Source organism: Jaculus jaculus, chromosome 4, assembly GCF_020740685.1.
Source record: "Jaculus jaculus isolate mJacJac1 chromosome 4, mJacJac1.mat.Y.cur, whole genome shotgun sequence".
Classification (NCBI taxonomy): Eukaryota; Metazoa; Chordata; class Mammalia; order Rodentia; family Dipodidae; genus Jaculus; species Jaculus jaculus.
The window spans coordinates 155,303,263-155,323,047 of NC_059105.1; the positions used below are offsets into that span (position 1 = coordinate 155,303,263).

Consider the following 19,785-nt stretch of genomic DNA (forward strand, 5'->3'; position numbering starts at 1 on the left):
TACTGACCTGATCTACTTCCTCTCTGTTCCAAATTCATCTTTTTGCCTACTCTGAAACTGGATCAGGGCCTGTACTTTTCCTTCGCTGCCAGACTCACAGCAAGCCTTGTCAGTAGCGGTGCGGAGGAGCCTTTCAGGACCAGCTTAGCTGCGGGGCTCTGGCCTGACACCAGCCCCTCCCCCCGCCGCCGAGCAGCAGTGTCAGCACCGCCCCGGTGAGCAGCCCTTCCTGGCACCCGAGAGGATGTGTGTGTGGCCACTGTGCCAACACCAAACCCCTAAATGGTAAAGACCTCTCTACCATTCCAGTGATTTATAACCATCCTCTCTCCCGCAAGGTCCAGAGATCAGCATTGGTATGGGGTGAATTTCTCTGGAGTATTCTGCTTCACCCCAAGGGGCAGTAGTTTCTCCTTACTTTAATGTTTCTGGGTTCTTTTTGCCCCTTACTTTTTGTTTCATTTTTGTTTTTTGTTCTGTTTGAGACAAGGTCTTATTTTTGCAGCCTAGGCTGGCCCTGAACTGAAGGCAATCCTGCCTCAGCCTCCCAAGTCACCTGGATTCTAACTTTACTTCTTTTTCATCAAAAATAGTAGCTGGGTGCCCACTTCAGCAGCACATATACTAAAATTGGAATAGTAGAAAGATTTAGCATGACCCTGCGCAAGGATGACATGCAAATTTATCAAGCGTTCCATTTTTTTTGTTGTTTTCCATATTTTTAAGCCAGTTCATAAAGTGGAAGTAATTAGGGGATTCATGGATCTCCTATACTCAGGATTTACTTAAATACGACAGCAAAAAATTACTAACCGTCTAGTAAGGAACACTTTACATACGTCTCTGTATCTAGGAAAAAAAAGAATGTTTAAACTCATTCAAATAATGATTCATCAATACCCTTTACATCTTCATTAGTTTAAAAACACTATAAAACAATACACTGGCTTCAGCATCTTCACCAGAAAAGTATGAATAAATATGAACTGCACAAGAATGCATCCCTCTGCCAGGCGTGGTAGCGCACGCCTTTAATCCCAGCACTCGGGAGGCAGAGGTAGGAGGATTGCCGTGAGTTCGAGGCCACCCTGAGACTCCACAGTGAATTCCAGGTAAGCCTGGGATAGAGTGAGACCCTACCTCGGAAAAAAAAAAAGAAAGAATGCATCCATCCATCGACTGGTTCTCACACTGACACGGCAAGCGCTATTCCAGTGAGCCATCTCTCCAGCCCAGTTTTCTTTTCACGTGTGGGTTTCTGAGCATTCATGTGTATGCATGTTCATGCAGAAGTCAGGGGTAGACACAGGGTATCTTCCTAAATTGCCCCTACACCTTATTTCTCAAGACCAGGCCTTTTACTGCACTTGGAGCTCACAGACTCAGCAACAGATGTATGCCACTGGGCTCCAGGGATTCACACTCGGTTCCTCATGGATGCAGGGAAGTGATTTATCAACTAGCCTTCAAACAGCAACTTTTTGTTTGTTTTTGTTTAAGGTAGGGTCTCACTCTAGCTCAAGCTGACCTGAATTCACTATGGAGTTTCAGGGTGGCCTTGAACTCATGGTGATCAGCCTATCTCTGCCTCCTGAGTCCTGGGAATAAAGGCATGTGCCACCACAACCAGCTTTTTAAAATATTTGAGAGAGAAATGGAGAGGAAGTTACAAAGAGTGGGTGCGCCAGGGCCTCTAGCCACTGCAGCCCAACTCCGGATGCTTGCGCCATCTTGTGCATCTGCCTTTACATGGGTACTAGGGAATTGAACCCAGATCCTTTGGATTTGCAGGCAAGCTCCTTAACTACTAAACCATCTCTCCAGGCCCTCAAACAGCATTTTTAAAATCAAACATGCTAGCATGTAAAAGGTTGATGTTGCAATCTTCTAGTAAAATCTTCCAAAGGCTCTTAAGATGAAGTCGAAGGTACACACATGACAAGTCCTTTCACTGTCTAGACTCTTGTCTTTTCAGTCTTCTACAGACTTTAAGCATGTCCACTGTTAGGTCCTCTACAGAGCCATCTCCAACCTTTATACATGACCTTCCTTAAAGGTTTTCTGCTTGATGACTAACCATGCTTTTTGTCTAGGACCAATGGAATTTCTGGGTCACAAGTCTTTTATTGCTTAAATCCAGGAAGCACTAGGTGAATCAGAATAAGCTGATCATCCTGGGTTTTTGTTTTGTTTTGTTTTGTCTTGCTTAAGGTAGGGTTTCATTCCAGCTCATGCTGACCTGGAATTCACTATGTAGTCTTAGGGTGGCCTTGAACTCACGGTGTTCCTCCTTCCTTAGCCTCCCAAGTGCTGGGATTAAAGAAGACCTCTAGCAAACTGATCAATTAAAAATGACATAGACAACACCCTGCAAAGAGAGAGATGGGCACACCAGGGCCTCTAGCCCTGCAAACCATCAAGCTTTGCAAGCAATCACCTTTAACCACTGAGCTATCTCTCCAGCCTACTTTAAAAATATTTTTGCCAGGCGTGGAGGCGCACACCTTTAATCCTAGCACTTGGGAGGCAGAGGTAGGAGGATCGCCGTGAGTTTGAGGCCACCCTGAGACTACACAGTGAATTTCAGGTCAGCCTGGGCTAGAGTGAGACTTTACCTTAAAAAACCAAATAAATAAATAAAAACAAAAATATTTTTGAGGGCTAGAGATGGCTTAGCAGTTAAGGTGCTTGCCTATAAAGCCAAAGGACCCAGGTTCGATTCCCCAGGACCCATGTAAGCCAGATACATAAGGTGGCACTTGCGTAGGCAGTTCGTTTGCAGTGGCAAAAGGCCCTGGCGCACCCATTCTCTCTTTCTCTCTACCTGTCTCTTTCTCCATCTCCCTCTCTCAAATAAATAAAATGTTTAAAAATTTTTGGAAGGAAATGGGGGGGAGGAAGAAAATGGCCACAGTCTCCTGCTGCTGCAAACAAACTCCAGATGCATGGGCCATTTTCTGAACCTGGCTTTACCTGGGCACTGGGGAATGGAACCTAGGCTGACAAGTTTTGCAAGCAAGTGCCTTTAACTGCTGAGCTATATTCCCAAGATCTTACTCTTAAACAGAAGATGGGATTCTAGACAAAAGGAACAAGTATGATCTGGCTCCTGGGAGAGTACAGACATCAGAGAACACAGGGAAGCAGGTGGTTGGAAGACTCATTTGAATGGGCCCAGAAAGTCATAGGTTCTAGGCAACAGAAAACATCTGGGAGTCTCTGGGAATTTGGTATACATAGTATTTTGTTTTTAATTACAAAAGTACTATATAATCATTACAAAAATCTCAAACCAACCAGAGTGGTGGCATATGCCTTTAATCCCAGCACTCAAGAGGCTAAGGGAGTGTGAGTTTGAGGCCACCCTGAGACTATATGGTGAAGTCCAGGTCAATCTGGCCCTAGAGTGAGACCCTACCTAGAAAACAACCCCCTCCCCAAAATCTCAAACCAGGGGCTGAAGAGATAGCTCAGAGGTTAAGGCACTTGCCTTCAAAGCCGAATGACCTGAGTTCGATTCCCCAATACCCATGTAAAGGCAGATGAACAAAGTGGTGGTGCATGTATCTGCAGTTTGTTTGCAGTGGCTGGAGGCCCCAGCGTATCCATTCTGTCCCTCTTCATCCCTCTCCACTCCCCATGTTTGTCTCTCTGCCTGCAAATAGATAAAATATTCTTTTTAAAAAGGATGCAAAAAAAAAAAAAACCTACAATAGCAGATATAAAGCCAATGCTGGGTCTGGAGGTTAAAAGGGCAAACATTTAAGGACTTCACACAGAGCCCACCTAATATAAATGTCTGCAAAAAAGAAAACTGAAGCAAAAATAGCAACCAGCGGGATTTCTATAAATGAGAAATAACTTGTTATACCAATTAAGGGACTAATGTTTCAAGCAATATTAGTGAATATTTACAGAATATAAGCTAGCTGTTAAGAGAGGGAATGGGAGGGAGGGTACATGGACATGAATGAGAATTACTACCACCATACAAGCACAGGAAAAGCAGATGGCAGGAGAGAAGACTGTAGCAAACTGATTAATTCAAGATGACATAAAACAATACTGACAGAAGTTCTGAGAAAGCCAGTGACACTGTAACAAATCTATGTAACGGGCTGGTGAGACAGCTCAATCAGTAAAGTGCTTGCCACACAAAAGTGAGGACCTAAATTTGGATCCTCAGCACCCAAGTAAATGATAAGTGGGTGTGGGGTGGGGGAGTTGCCTGCAATCAAATGGTTTGGGGAAGAAGAAACAGGAGATCCCTAGAGCTGGCTAACTAGACCAGCAGAACTGGAGAGCCCTGGATTCAAGGGAGGATGGGCTCAGTAAATAAAATGGAGAAGCCAGGCATGGTGACGCACACCTTTAATCCCAGCACTCGGGAGGCAGAAGTAGGAGGATTGCCATGAGTTTAAGGCCACCCTGAGATGACAGAGTTAATTCCAGGTCAGCCTGGACCAGAGCGAGACCCTACCTCAAAAAAACAAAAAAAATAAATAAATAAATAAGGAGAAAAATCAAGAACGTCAACTTCTGGGGCCAGAGGGATGGCTTAGCAGTTATGGCATTTGCCTGCAAAGCCAAAGGACCCAGGTTCGATTCCCCACGACCCACATTAGCCAGATGCACAAGGAGCCACATGCGTCTGGAGTTCATTTGCAGTGGCTGGAGGCCCTGGCACGCCCATTCTCATTCTCTTTCTCTCTTTCCCCTTTCTCTGTCAAATAAATAAATAAATAAAATATTTTTTAAAAAATAATGTCAACTTCTAGACTCCACAAATACACACATACTTGTTCACATGCCCAGCACACACGTGTGTACACACACACACAGAGACATGCAAACATCTATACACATACAAACATTAAACAACAAACAATAAATTTAAAAATATAGTAACAGATCCACTCAGGATCCCTACTGTTTTATAGGCACTCTGCCTTCTTACCTTCTCTTAAGTGTGGTAACACTCTATAATAAAATCTTTCTATGGGCTGGAGAAATGGTTTAGTAGTTAAGGCACTTGCCTACAAAGCTTGAGGACCCAGGTTCGATTCCCCAGGACCCACGTTAGCCAGATGCACAAGGGGATACATGCTTCTGGAGTTTGTTTGCAGTGGCTGGAGGCCCTGGTCGCGCTCCCCCCGCCCCGGGCTATTTCTCTCTCTCTCCGCAATAAAAAAATCTTTCTAAACACTTATATCATACTATATTTGGTCAATCTCATTGGTTTAATGTCTGAAAAACAAAAGGGAATAAAATGTGGGTGGATTAACCCAAATATAATTTACAACAGATAAACAGATAAGCAAAATGTGGCACAGACACAATGGAATACAACACACCCTCAAATCAGAGTTAAATACTAATACATACTATGTGGATGAACTCAGCTACCACCAAAAGCTAGACACAAGGGGACAAACATGTATTAATTCCACTTTCATGAAACCACAACAAGAGGCATCCACAGAGACAGAAAATGGAAGTTTACAGCTTGGAGGAAGGAAGTTAAGGAGATAAGTATTAAAAGAGTAGACCTTCAGTTGGGGAAAAGGAACATTCTAGAGATGAATGATTGATAGTGATTGCTATACTGCACATATAGAAACTTAAAATGGTAATCCTGTGTTACATACATTCAATGGAAAAATTTAAAACCCAAAGGAGCAACACACCAATAAAATAGGCAAGAATAAATAAATAAGGGCTAGAGAGATGGCTTAGTGGTTAAGGCATTTACCTGCAAAGCCAAAGGACCCAGATTCAATTCCCCAGGACCCACATAAGACAGATGCACAAGGGGGTGAATGCATCTGGAGTCTGTTTACAGTGGCTGAGGGCCCTGGTGCACCCATTCTCTCTATTTGCCTCTCTCTCTCAAACAAAAATAAGAAGGTAAGAAGCAGTCAGGTGTGGTAGCACACGTCAGTAATACCAGCACTTGGAACAAGAGTGGCAAGAGGATGATACAAAGTTCAAAATCATTTACAGCCAAATGAGTTCCAGGCCAGCCAGAGACCCCGTCTCAAAAGGTACGATGTATGGCCAGGAGATGGCTCGGCAGTTAAAGCGGCTGCTTGCAAACCTGCCAGCAAGTTCAATTCCTCAGTATCTACATAAAGCTGGGCATAAAATAGCAACGGTGTCTGAACATACCACATGCCTTGCAATGGAAGACAAAGTCAGGAGAATCTGGAAGCTTACAGGCCAGCTAGACTGGTACACACTAAGTGGCAAAAACAAAACAACAAAATGGGAGACCCTGTCTCAAGCAAAAAGTGGAAGAGGGCAATGCCCTAAGGTTGTGTCCTCACAACTCCACATATGCACATCCACACATGTATACACACACACCAAACATCCACATACACAAAAATAAAAATAACATAGCTGGGTGTGGTGGTGCATGCCTTCAATCCCAGCACTTGGGAGGCAGAGGTAGGAGGATCGCCGTGAGTTCAAGAGCACCCTGAGACTACATAATGAATTACAGGTCAGCCTGGGCTAGAGTGAGACCCTACCTTGAAAACCAAGACAAACAAAAACAAAATTGAAAAAACAAACTATGTAAAAATATTATATAGGATAATCATTTTTATTGGTAAGGAGGTAAAATCCATAAGGAATATCTTACTCAGAACTTTATACATGTACCAAATAATACTGACAGAAAACACTACAAATAAGTCATCAGAGGTAAAGAGAAGACAAGCCATGGACTTGGGGGGGAGGGAGACAAGAAATGGGCAAAACAGCCATGCGTGTTAATCCTAGCACCTAGAAAGCTGAGGCAGAAGGAGGATTGCCATGAGTCTGAAGCCAGTGTGGGGCTACAGAATACCAGGTCAGGGGCTGGAGAGATGGCTTAGCGGTTAAGGAACTTGCCTGCAAAACCAAAGAACCCAGGTTCAATCCACCAGGACTCATATAAGCCAGATGCACCTGCATCTGTAGTTTGTGCGCCCATTCTCTCTCTTCCCATCAAGTAAATAAATAAATAAAAATAAAATACTTTTTAAAATATTTTTAAAAAAATAATATCAGGTCAGCCTAGGCTGCAGTGAAACCCTGATTTGAAAAAGACCAAAAAAAAAGAAGGAAGGAAGGATGGACGGACAGACGAGGGAAAAGGGGGAGAAGACAGGAGAGAAGTGAAAAGAAGAAATGGGCAAAACAACTAATAAGATACCTCACCAAGGATCACAAATAGAAAATGAACATGCAAAAAGAAGTTCAGCATTATACATCACTATAGGATTTTAAGAAACAATGAGCAAACTAAGCTATGACACAGGGCTGGAGAGTTAATATAACCTTGAGGTAAAAGAGTAAAGGTCTGCTGGGCGTGGTGGCGCACGCCTTTAACCCCAGCACTCGGGAGGCAGAGGTAGGAGAATCACTGTGAGTGCGAGGCCACCCTGAGACTCCATAGCGAATTCCAGGTCAGCCTGAGCCAGAGTGAGACCCTACCTCGAAAAACAAGAAAAAAAGATGAAAGAGACAAGGATATACTACTATACATCTATTAGAAAAGCTAAGATCCAAACTATGCTAGCGAGGATGTCTATCACCCACTGCTGGTAGGAAAACAACACTGCAGCACAGAAAGGGAGAGGGCTCAGGGCAAGCAAGGGGCTTGAAGACTGGTTCCCCAGCACCCGTGTAAATGCCTGGCGGGCGCAGGGGCCCACCTGCAACGCCAGCACTCAGGAGGCAGAGACAGGATTTCCCCAGAGCAAACTGGCGAGCTGGACTAGGCTGAAAGCCAAGTGCTGGCTTCAAGCCTCGGTAAAAAGGGGACAGCAACTGAGGAAGACACCCAGCATCAACCGCCTATGGTCCCACACAAACGTACACACTCATGTGTCCACAAACATGCAAACAGATGTACTATATTCTCATAGACACATACATACAAAGAAATGCAGAACAATATAGTCACTATGAAAAACAATTTTAGCAGCTCCTCAAAGGAAGATGAGTTACCATGTCATTCAGCAATTTCACTTGTGAAAACAGGTTTCAAAGAGATATTTGTACATTCACATTCACAGAAGTTCACAGTAACTAAACTGTGGAAGTACAACCGAAGTGTCCATTGATAGGTAAATAGTTAAACAATAGCTAAATAATGATAGCATAGCCCAAATGTCCACTGATGAATACAAGCGGTTAAGCAAAATATGGCACATGCACACAATGAAATATTATTCAGCCATAAGAAAGGAGGGCTGGAGAGATGGCTTGGCAGCTAAGGCACTTGCCTGCAAAGCCTAACAACCTAGGTTTGATTCCCCAATACCTATGTAAAGCTAGATGCACAAAGTGGCACACACGTCTGGAGTTTGTTTGCAAGCAGCTAGAGGCCCTGGCACACCCATTCTGTCTCTATTCTCTCTCTGCTTGCAAATAAGTAAGTAAATAAATATAAAAACCAGAAAAGAAAGGATATCCTAACATGTTATGGCATGGATGAACACTGAGTCCAGTAGGCTGTGAAATAAGCCAATCACAAACAGGCACCGCATGATTCAACTTACAAGAGTCATCAAAATCATGGAGACAGGAAATAGGGGATCTGGAAAGATGGCTCACTGGTAAAGGCGCTTCCCTGCAAAACTTAACGACCTCATTTACCATGTAAAGTTCACCCATCTAACGATCAGTACCTATGTAAAGCCAGATGCACAAAGTGGTGCATGCTTCTGGAGCTAGAGTGGCTAGAGGCTCTGGAGTGCCCATTCTGTCTGTCTGTCTGTCTGTCTGTCTGTCTGTCTGTCTGTCTCTCTCTCTCTCTCTCTCTCTCTCTCTCTCTGCTTATAGATAAGTAAAAAAATTTTTTTTTTTGCTTTTTTTTGTTTGTTTTTTTGAGGTAGGGTCTCACTGTGGTCCAGGCTGACCTGGAATTAACTCTGTAGTCTCAGGGTGGCCTTGAACTCACGGCGATCCTCCTATCTCTGCCTCCCGAGTGCTGGGATTAAAGGCGTGCACCACCACGCCCAGCTAGTAAAAATATTTTTAAAAAATAGAAAGGGGCCGGGCGTGGTGGCGCACGCCTTTAATCCCAGCACTCGGGAGGCAGAGATAGGAGGATCGCCGTGAGTTCAAGGCCACCCTGAGACTACAGAGTTAATTCCAGGTCAGCCTGGACCACAGTGAGACCCTACCTCAAAAAAACAAACAAAAAAAAGCAAAAAAAAAATAGAAAGGGGAGTTATTGTTTAGTGGGCATAAATTTCAGTGTCACAAAATGAAAAGAACTATGGAGACCACAGTGCTTATAAAACAATGAAGAAACCACTGCACCATAAACTTAAAAATGGACAGGATAGCCGGGCATGGTGGCGCACGCCTTTAATCCCAGCACTCGGGAGGCAGAGGTAGAAGGATCGCCATGAGTTCAAGGCCACCCTGAGACTCCATAGTGAATTCCAGGTCAGCCTGGGCTAGAGTGAGACCCTACCTCAAAAAAAAAAGGATAGGATGCAGGACTAAAGCTCAAACCAAGGACTTTGTGTATATGAAGCAAGTGTTCTACCAAGTACGCCACATCCCCAGCCAAAGATGGTAAACTTTCTCAATGAAAAAAAACAGTAAAAAAAAAACTTGTACATACGGATGTTTATAACAGCTTTATTTGTAACTATCAGATTTGGAAGCAAAGACAGTATACTTCAATGATAATATAGTATGTCACACACAATGGATTATTACTTAGCACTAAAAAGATATGCACTATTAAACCATGAAAAGTCATGAAGGAAAGTAAAATGTATATTGGAAAATGAAAGAATCTAAGCCAAAAAGGTTCATATTATGAGTGCAACCACATGACACTCTGGAAAAGGCACAACACTGGAGGCAGTAAAGATCAGTGGTGGCACAGGTCAGGGGAAGGCAGGTGTGCATAGGAAAACTACTGTGTCTAATGCTGTGATTCATGTTTACACACGCCAAAACCCATAAGCTATACGGCATGAACGAACCCTAATACAAACGATAAACTCTACGTGACAACAGCATGCTAATGCTAGTTCTTTAAGATATACTGAACAGGGCTGGAGAGATGGCTTAGCGGTTAAGCGCTTGCCTGTGAAGCCTAAGGACCCCGGTTCGAGGCTCGGTTCCCCAGGACCCATGTTAGCCAGATGCACCGGGGGGGGGGGGGGGGGGGGGGGGGGGGCGCGTACGTCAACCTCTGCCCTTTGCATACATGTGTGCACACAAACAAACATACAAATGGGTGCCCGCATGCACACAAAAAAAATAAAATGTCAGGCTTGAGAGAGAACTCAGCGGTCAAGGCACTTGCCTGCAAAGCATTCCTGTGAAATAAATGAGAACAGCAATGTGAAAACAAGTATCTCAAACAATAATGCTTTCAAGGGCCAGACATAGCTCATGACTATAATCCCAGCAACTGGAAAACTTAAGGCCACAATCTGAGGGTGGACCAGCTACCATACTGAGTTTAAACCCAGCCTAAACAACACAGCTAACCCCTGTCTCATAAAACAAAGAAAAACATCACAATTTTACTTCTTAGTAGTTTCAGTACATTAAGATTAAGATTTTAATAAGAAACTGAGCTGGGCGTGGGTTTGATGATAGTCTTGGATACAGAGTGAATTCTGGTCAGCCTCGGGTAAAATGAGACTCTGCCTCAAAAAAAAAAAACCACCTAAGAAATGAATAGACTACAGTCCGTCCCAGTTGCACATGGTGGCACATTGTCATAACCCCAGCACCTGAGAGGTGGAGGCAGCACAAGGCCCGTGCAGGCACCTGGAGTTCATTTGCAGTGGCTAGAGGCCCTCGTGCGGCGCCCATGCTCCATCTGCCCCCTCGCTCTCAAATATATAATTAAAAAAAAAAAAAAAAAAAAGAGGAACAGTAGTTCAAGGTCAGCCTGCGTAACATGAGACCCTGTCTTTAAAAAAAAAAAAAATCCATTTGTATATAAGGGAGAGAAATCAAATCATGTGTGTGTGTGTGTGTGTGTGTGTCTCGCGCATGGGCCTCTTGCCTCTGCAAATAAACTTGCTTTACATGGGTAGTAAGGAATCAAATCCAGACAGGCAGGTTTTGCAAGCAAGTACCTCTAACCAATGAGCCATCTCTTCAGTTCCGAGACCCTGACGAGGAAGGGGGGAGGGAAGGAAGGAAGGAGGGAAGGAAGGACGAGCTAGAGAGATGGCTTAGCAGTTAAAGCGCTTAGCCTGCAAAGCCAAAGGACCCAGGTTCAATTCCTTAGGACTCCATGTAAAGCCAGGTACACAAGGTGGCACATGTGTCTGGAGTTCATCTGCAGTGACCAGAGGCCCTGGCATGCCCTTCTCTCTCAAATAAATAGGTAAACATAAAAAATAAAAGCTGGGCATGGTGGCACACGCCTTTAATCCCAGCACTTAGAAGGCAGAGGTAGGAAGATCACCGTGAGTTGGAGACCATCCTGAGACTACATAGTCAATTCCAGGTCAGCCTGAGCTAGAGTGAGACCCTACCTCGAAATACCAAAACAATTAAAAATAAATAAAGGGCTGGAGAGATAGATGAGAGGTTAAGGCACTTACCTGCAAAGTCCAAGGACCTGGATTTGATTCCCCAGTACCCATGCAAAGACAAATGTACTGGCACATGCATCTGGAGTTTGTTTGCAGTAGCTAGAGGCCCTGGCATGCACATTCACTCTTTATTCCAGCTCTCTGTTTTCAAATAAATAAATTTTTAATTAAAGAAAATGGCAGGCATGGTGGCACATGCCTTTAATCCCAGCACTCAGGGGGCAGAAGTCGGAGGATTGCTGTAAATTTGAGGCCAGCCTGAGAACACATAGTGAATTCCAGGTCAGCCAGGTTAGAGTGAGGCCCTACCCAAAACAACTAAAATAACTAACTAAATACAATCCTCTTAATGCAACAGGGTCTGGTGGCACAGGCCTTTTATCGGGCCACTTGGGAGGCTACAGTAGAAGGATTAAGCCTGGGTCTACAGAGTTAGCTCTAGTTCAACTTGGGCTAGAGTGAGACCCTGCCTGGGGACGGGGTGGGACACAACCACAACCACAGCAAAGAAATCCTCTATGTAGCTGGGTGTGGTGGCCGGAGGCAGAGGTAGGAGTTCGAGGCCAACCTGAGACTGTGTAGTGAATTCCAAGTCATCCTGAGCTAGAGTGGGACCCTACCTTGGAATACTAAAAACATGGGGGGGGGGGGCAATGGGGAAATGGCTTGGCCGTTAAGGTATGTGCCTGTGAAACCTAAAGACCCCGGTTCAATTCCCCAGTACCTACATAAGCCAGATACACAAGGGGGTGCATGTGTCTGAAGTTCATTTTCAGTGGCTAGAGGCCCTGGTGCACTCATTCTCTCTTTCTCTTTGCCTCTTCCTCTCTCTCTCAAATAAATTAATTAATTAATATTTTTTTAAATCCTCAATGCAGACACACAAAACCCAGGAAAGTTAATTAAGGATGGGTGTGGTGGTGCACACCTTTAAACCAGGCACTTGGGAGGCAGAAGTAGGAGGATTGCCCTGATTTTGAGGCCACCTGGAAACTACATAGTTTAATTCCAGGTCAGCCTGGACTAGAGTGAAACCCTACCTCAAAAAATCAAAAAGAAAGTTCATTAAGACACGAGTTTTATTTGTGCAAAATTAGAAAATAAATAAATGACCACAAAGTAGAGATGGGCAGTTAGACCACTAATAACTTATTTTGAAAAACAAATACTAAAACCAGAGCATACTAACTTATAAATGGTTCAAAGATGATTATTTAGAGTAAACTATGAAAGCTACTATTTCCTCACGTGTGTGTGTGTGTGTGTGTGTGTGTGTGTGCGCGCGCACCTGCACAATCGTGGTATATGTGCGTGAGTAGGAGGCTAAAGGACGATAGCTAATAGTACCTACCATATAAGAGACTATTAAAAAGAGGCATCACCACTGTGTGTATTTTTTCCCTTTTTTTTTTTTTGGTTTTTCAAGGTAGGATTTCACTCTAGTCCAGGCTGACCTGGAATTCTCTATGTAGTCTCAGAATGGCCTTGAACTCAAGGAGATCCTCTTACCTCTGCCTCCCCAGGGCTGGGATTAAGGGCATGCACCACCACGCCCAACCACTGTAATATATTTTCATAAGCAACACAGAATAATTTTTTTTCCTTTGGTTTCAAATGTGGTAGTTCACACCACTCATCCCAGCATTCGGATAGCTGAGGCAGAAGGATCACCATGAGTTTAAGGTGAGTCTAGGCTAAATAACAAGACATCTCAAAAATACCAAAGAGCAAACAAAAGATCTAAAAATTACACAACAGATGCTTACTTCTAACTAAGGTGAGGAAACGGGCTGAGAAGGCTCTCACGGGGATCCAAGTTCAGAGCCCCCACAACCACAAAAAGCCACAGGTGGCTGCGCAGGCCTCGGACTCCAGCACTGAAGTGGGTGGAGAAAAGAGGACTGCTATTTGTGTTTGCTGGTCAAAAACTCCAAATACACACACAACGCACACATGCACACGCACATACACACATGTACGCACCCACCCATCTGTACACACATGCATGAACTAAATGCCACACACGTACCAGTACCCACGTAAACCAGAAGCATAAGGTAGCACTTGCATCTCTAGTGTTTTTTTACAGTGGTTAGAATCACACATATTACATACACACACAAAACAATAATTTTCAATTTTTACTCTAAATAATAAAGTTTGAAACTTTCATGAGTACATACTACTTTGAGAACGTGAGGCCTTATTTTCAAAATAAGGGGGCCACTTTTTATTCTGTTATGATAGTAATCAACAGTTTTCACTACTTTTCGTATTTCGATGAGAAATACACATACTTTTTAAAACTGAAAATCTTTTTTACGTAAAAGATCTGTTGTAGGGCATGTCGGGATCATTGTGAGTGTGAGGCCAGCCTGAGACTACATAGCGAATTCCAGGTCAGCCCAGGCTAGAGCAAGACTCTATCTTGAAAAAAAAAAAAAATCTGGACCTGGGGCTGGGAAGATAGATAGCCAGCATCTAAAGGTGCCTGGGTTCGATTCCCCAGTAACCATGTAAAGCCAGATGCACAAAGTGGCACATGCATCTGAACTTTGTTTACAGCAGCAAGAGGTCAGCCTGGGCTAGAGCAAGACCCTACCTCAATAAATAAATAAATAAATAAAAACCTGGGGCTACAGAGATGGTTCAGTGGTTAAAGGTGCTTGCTTACAAAGCCTGATGGCCCTAATTGGATTCCCCAGTACCCATGTAATGCCAGATGCATAAAGTGGTGCATGTATCTGGAGTTCATTTGCAGCTGTAGGAGGCCCTGGCACACCCATGCTCTCTCAAATAAATAAAAAAAAAATTTAATCTGCATAATATCTCAATGGCAAAACCACTGTATATTTTCTGTCTTGAAAAATCATATTCTAGCTGGAAGTGGTGGTACATACCTTTAATCCCACAACTTGGGAGACAGACATACAAGGATTACTGTAAATTCAAGGCCACCCTGAGACTACACAGTGAATTCCAGGGCAGCCTGGACTAGAATGAGGCCCTATCTGGGGGAAAAAAAAGAAAAGAAAAGAAAGAAAAATTGTATGCTATTCCCCTGAAAAAAAAATTTTTTCATTCATCAGGGGGCAGGATGGGTGCACCAGGGCCTCTTGCCACTGCAAATAAATTTCAGACACCTGCACTATAGCGTGCATCAGGCTTTACATGGGAACTGGGAAGAACTGGAGAATCAAACCTAGGCCCATAGGCTTTGCAAACCTTTTAACCACCAAGCCATCTCCCCAGCCCATAAAAAAATAATTTAAATATTAGATATAGCCTCAAATTATTGGTTGTGTGATTCCAACCCCCCCTTCAAAAGTTTGTTTTGTTTTGTTTTCTTCTGTTTAAGTATTTTATTTATAACTTGAGAGAGAGGAAAATAGGCAGACAGAGACAGGCAAAGTATGGGTGAGCCAGGGCCTCTAGCCACCGCAGAGACTCCAGACACATGTGCCATTTTGTGCATCTGGCTTTATGTGGGTACTAAGGAAAAGATCCCACGCCATCAGGCTTTGCAAGCAAGTAATCTTAACTGCTGAGCCATCTCTCCAGCCCCTTTGTTTTATTTTTTTGAGGCACTATCTAGGTAGCTCAGGTTGGCCTCAAACAAAATCTTCTGGTGGCACACACCTTTAATCACAGCACTCAGAAGGCTGAGGTAGGAGGGTAGGCAGAGAGTTTGAGGCCAGGCTGGGGCAACAGAGTAAATTCCAGGTCAGTCAGCCTTGGCTAGAGTGAAACTCTGCCTCAAAAAGGAGGGGAAAAAAAAAAACAAAAACAGGTGTGGTGGCACACACCTTTAATTCCAGCTCTTGGGAGGCAGAGAGCCAGCTTGAAACTACAAAATTAACCTGACTTTTTTGAGACAAGTTTCTCATAACCCAGGTGATAGCAAACTTACGAGATAGTTAAGGATGACCTTGAACTCCTGATCCTCCTCCCTCCACCTCCCCCAAGTGTTGGGATTACAGGCATTTACCACCTTGCCTAGTTTAAAAAAAAAAAATTTTTTTTTGTTTGTTTGTTTTTCGAGGTAGGGTCTCTCTCTGGCTCCAGCTGACCTGGAATTAACTATGTAGTCTCAGGGTGGCCTCGAACTCATGGCGATCCTCCTACCTCTGCCTCCCAAGTGCTGGGATTAAAGGTGTGCGCCACCATGACCGGCTAGAAAAAAAATTTTTTTAAATATATATATATATTTTTATTGACAACTTCTATACTTACAGACAACAAACCATGGTATTTCCCTCCCCTCCCTAGAAAAAAATTTAAACCTACATTTAGGAGTATGATGAAGATCAAAGTGTTGGCTAATGTTTGTTAAGTACTTAAGCACTAGACTTGCTAAGTATTTTATATTACCTCTTTTCATTTACCTAAAGCCCTATGAAATTGCCATTAAATTGTTTCCATCTGACAGATGAGAAAACAAAGTTGTGGGGGTTGGGAGGATGTCTTTCTTGCCCAGGCTCAAGTAGAAGAACCACCTCAAACTCCAACTCAGTGCTCTAGCTTCTGAGTACTTGGGATACATAGCATAAATTACGACACAAAAGCTGGAATTCTGAAATCCTAGAAGTTTAGATTGATTACTAGTTTCTCATCTAAGAAATGAAGACATGCTGAAACTCAACTGTGATCAGTCAATACTTCTAGACCACAACTGGGGCTTCTCCCCTTCCCTTTTATGCACACGCATGTCCCCCCCCAAAACACAGGTTTTTCCTTTTGGGGGGAGGTTAAAGATAAAGAACTCATAAACCCAATCTGCAAATAATTTAACACCCTCCCTCTCTAGAATTAGTTATTCCTGTAAATGGAGGGACTTTTGAGAACAAATTGACCAAAACACTGAAGACTTGAAAATGGTCCAGTTTTAATCAAAAGTGGAAAAATTTAAAAGCCAAAAGTAATGAACACTATTACTGTAATAACCAATAATGATAAAGATAGGAAGGACTAACAGTATCGATTTTATACAAGTTCTTGAGTTTTAAGAAAGTATAATTAAAAGTTTATCCTTAGGGTTGGAGAGATGACTTAGCGGTTAAGCACTTGCCCATGAAGCTTAAGGACCCCGATTCGAGGCTCGATTCCCCAGGACCCACGTTAGCCAGATGCACAAGGGGGCGCATGCGTCTGGAGTTCGTTTGCAGTGGCTGGAGGCCCTGGCCCCCATTCTTTCTCTGTCACTCTCAAATAAATAAAAATAAACAAAAAATAAAAAATAAAAAAAGTTTATCCTTAGCTACCAGAACAAGTGCTAAATTCTCTTTTAAAACACGTCATTGGAAAATACAAACTATTGTTGACTATGTCAACTTAGAAACCTGTCGATCTTAAATACCAGAGAACCTCTATCCCTTTAGTGGGTTTGCGGTGTGAGTATGAAATGTCAAAATCCAAAAAAATAACTCTCTCCTTTTGAATGACGGTAAGCCTAGAATGAAGCCCCTAATAGAATTCAAATACTCAGGAACTCACATTAAAAAAAAAAACACATCTGCTTGTCCAGCATAATGCCCAGCTAACCTGGCAGCTAAGGCAGAAGAATCTATTCCCAGAAGTCAGACACCAGCCTGGGTATCATGGAGAATAAATCCTAAAATAAACACACAACCCTGCTTATAGAGAGAAATGGAGTGTTCGCCTGGTATAGGCCTGCAATACCAGTTACTCAGAAGGCTCAGACAGGAGGATCACAAGTTCAGGGCCAACATAATCTAAACAGAACCTGTCTCAAAATAAGTATGGAAGAGAACCGGCATGGTGGCGCACGCCTTTAATCCCAGCACTCGGGAGGCAGAGGTAGGAGGATCGCCATGAGTTCAAGGCCACCCTGAGACACATGGTGAATTCCAGGGCAGTCTGAGTTAGAGTGAGACCCTACCTTGAAAAAAACAACAAGAAGTATGAAAAAGGGCTTAGGGGCATATTTCAGGAGTGTTTGCCTAGCATCATGTGGGAGGGAGGTCCTGGGCTTGATCCCAGTACAGGGAAATAGAAAAGAGTTTTAAATGTCAGACACTAACCTCAAAACTTTTTCATTCTCCAATATTTCTACACTTTGATCCCTCAGGCCAAGGCATCTCATTTAGTTAAGGTCGACAGGGAAAACCAAATGATGACAGTACTGAAGCCGAGGACTAAGCAACATTTTTCGGGGCCTGCTATGAGGTATGTAACAATGGACTGTTTACTAAAACCTTGAAATAAAATATAATAATAATAAATAATTAGTATTATAATATATAATAAAAAATAAATACATGCCAACATCACGAATTCCAGTATGTGAATGTAAATCAGTGTTCCTGGCTAACTGACCTCTATAAAGATTTAAAAGCAGAGGATGAGGCAGACATGTTGGCTCACACCTGTAATCCCAGAACTGGAGGCAGGATGAGGCATCAGTCCCAGGCGTATCAGCACATGAAAGGGACTTCCTCCCTCTCCAGCGCGCGCGCGCGCGCACACACACACACACACACACACACACACACACACACATCAACTGAGAAGCCCAGGTATCCACTAGCAAGAAATGTTTTACAAATGCCACAAAGCTTCCTGACAAGGGTGACAAGCTGTGAACTGCTTTAAAAGTTATTATTCATTGCCTTCACCGCAATCTAACTTTCCAACTTTAACGCGGTTCTTTTGGACAGCCCTATAAAAAAAATAAATAAATCAATAGATAAAGCCCCCAGAGCAAACTCTCGCACATGTATTTCAATATCCTGCATACTTGTAAGAGCCGAAGAGTGAAACACAGTAAGGGGGAAAAAAGAAAACGTGCTGTGCACAAGCTTGGTCCAAACTACAGTTCACTTTGTCGTGGTCTCATTTTAGGCCTAGTTTAATTGTGGGGGGGGGTTGTTTTGTTTGTTTGTTTTTCTTAAACAAAGAATGAAAAAGACACTTGTAAACCGGGCGTGGTGGTGCACACCTTTAATCCCAACACTCGGGAGGCAGAGGTAGGAGAACTACCGTGAGTTCGAGGCCATCCTGAGATTCCATAGTGAATTCCAGGTCAGCCTGGGCTAGAGTAAGAGTCCACCTCAAAAAAAAAAAAAAAAAAAAAAAAAAGGAAAAAGAAAAGAAAAAGACACTTGTAAAGAAGAACCCAGGCAATAAATACCAGCGGGAGTTGGTTATTTATCAAGGGGGAAACCAATCATGTCACACTGCCCGGACTATTCCCATTAAAATAAAAGATACGGGGGCTGGAGATGTGGCTCGGCGGCTTAAAAAAGTGCTTGTGTGCGAAACCCGAAGGCCGGGGGTTCGATTCCCCAGCACCCGCGTGAAGCCCAGACGCACCAAGTGGCCCAAGACTGGCGCTCACTTGCAGTCGCAGGAGGCCCTGGCGTGCCCGCTCTCAGTCCTCGGTCTGTGCCTCAAATAAACAAGGTAGATACAGACAGACGGATGCGTGCACATGCACGGATGCATGCACGCGTGCGGAGACTCTCCCAGCATCTGGCAACGGCAATTACCGGCCTCCCTTCGGTTCCTCGTTTCAAAGGCCGAGCCGCCCGGCCCGCGAAGGAATGCGCGGCCGCGCCGGGGGCGCCGTCCGCCTCGGAGACGGCCAAACATGGAGAGCGGCGGCCCTCGACTCCACCTGTTACCTTAAGCAGCGACGCGCGGGGCCCCCGGGGGCCGAGGACGCCCGGGAACGGCGCGAGCTCGCGGAGGCCGAGGCCCCGCCGGCCCCGGGGGGACGGCCGCCCGTGGCCGAGGCGCGAGCCGGGCGGCGGCCTGCGGAGGAGCGAGGAGGGGCCGGCGGGGGCCGCGGCGTCGAGGGGGGCCGCGAACCCGCGGGCGGGGCGGCGGCAGGAAGCGCGGCCGCCGCGGGGCTCGGGGACTAGGGGCCGAGCGGGGGGGCCGCCGCCCAGGCCGCCGAGGCCTAGGCCCAGGGCGACGGCGGGCCGGGCCGCACTTACCCGAGGCGAAGGCGGGTCCCGCCCCGAGAGGCGCCTGTGCGTGCGTGCGAGCTCCGGGGCCGCCCCGGGCGGGCGGGCGGGCGGGCGCGCGGCGGAGCGGAGGCGGCGCGGCGCGGGGCGGCGCGGGCCGAGGAGGGCGCCGGGGCGGCGGCGCTGCCCCGCGGGCCGGGGCCGGGGCCGGGGCAGGGAGGGCAGGGGCCTTCGGCAATGGCGACGGCCCGGCCGGAGGGGAAGCGGAACAACCGCTGCCG

The 19,785-nt window shown here is 44.9% G+C and overlaps 1 protein-coding gene and 1 non-coding gene across 3 annotated transcripts in view; one reads left to right on the plus strand and one right to left on the minus strand.

Annotated features, from left to right (window-relative positions):
• Pak2 (p21 (RAC1) activated kinase 2) overlaps positions 1-19,610 on the minus strand; it is an 88,564-nt gene extending 68,954 nt beyond the window's left edge. The window contains exon 1 of one of the 2 annotated variants that reach the window (XM_045146953.1): positions 19,535-19,610. The gene's annotated coding sequence lies outside the window, so the exon portion shown is untranslated. Of the gene's footprint in view, positions 1-17,617; positions 17,710-19,534 lie in introns of those variants that run through there. The other variant, XM_045146952.1, reaches the window with a different exon arrangement.
• Positions 601-704, plus strand: LOC123460471. Its single transcript, XR_006637027.1, has one exon. It is a non-coding gene; the product is annotated as a U6 spliceosomal RNA (small nuclear RNA).
• Positions 19,611-19,785: the final 175 nt, after the last annotated feature.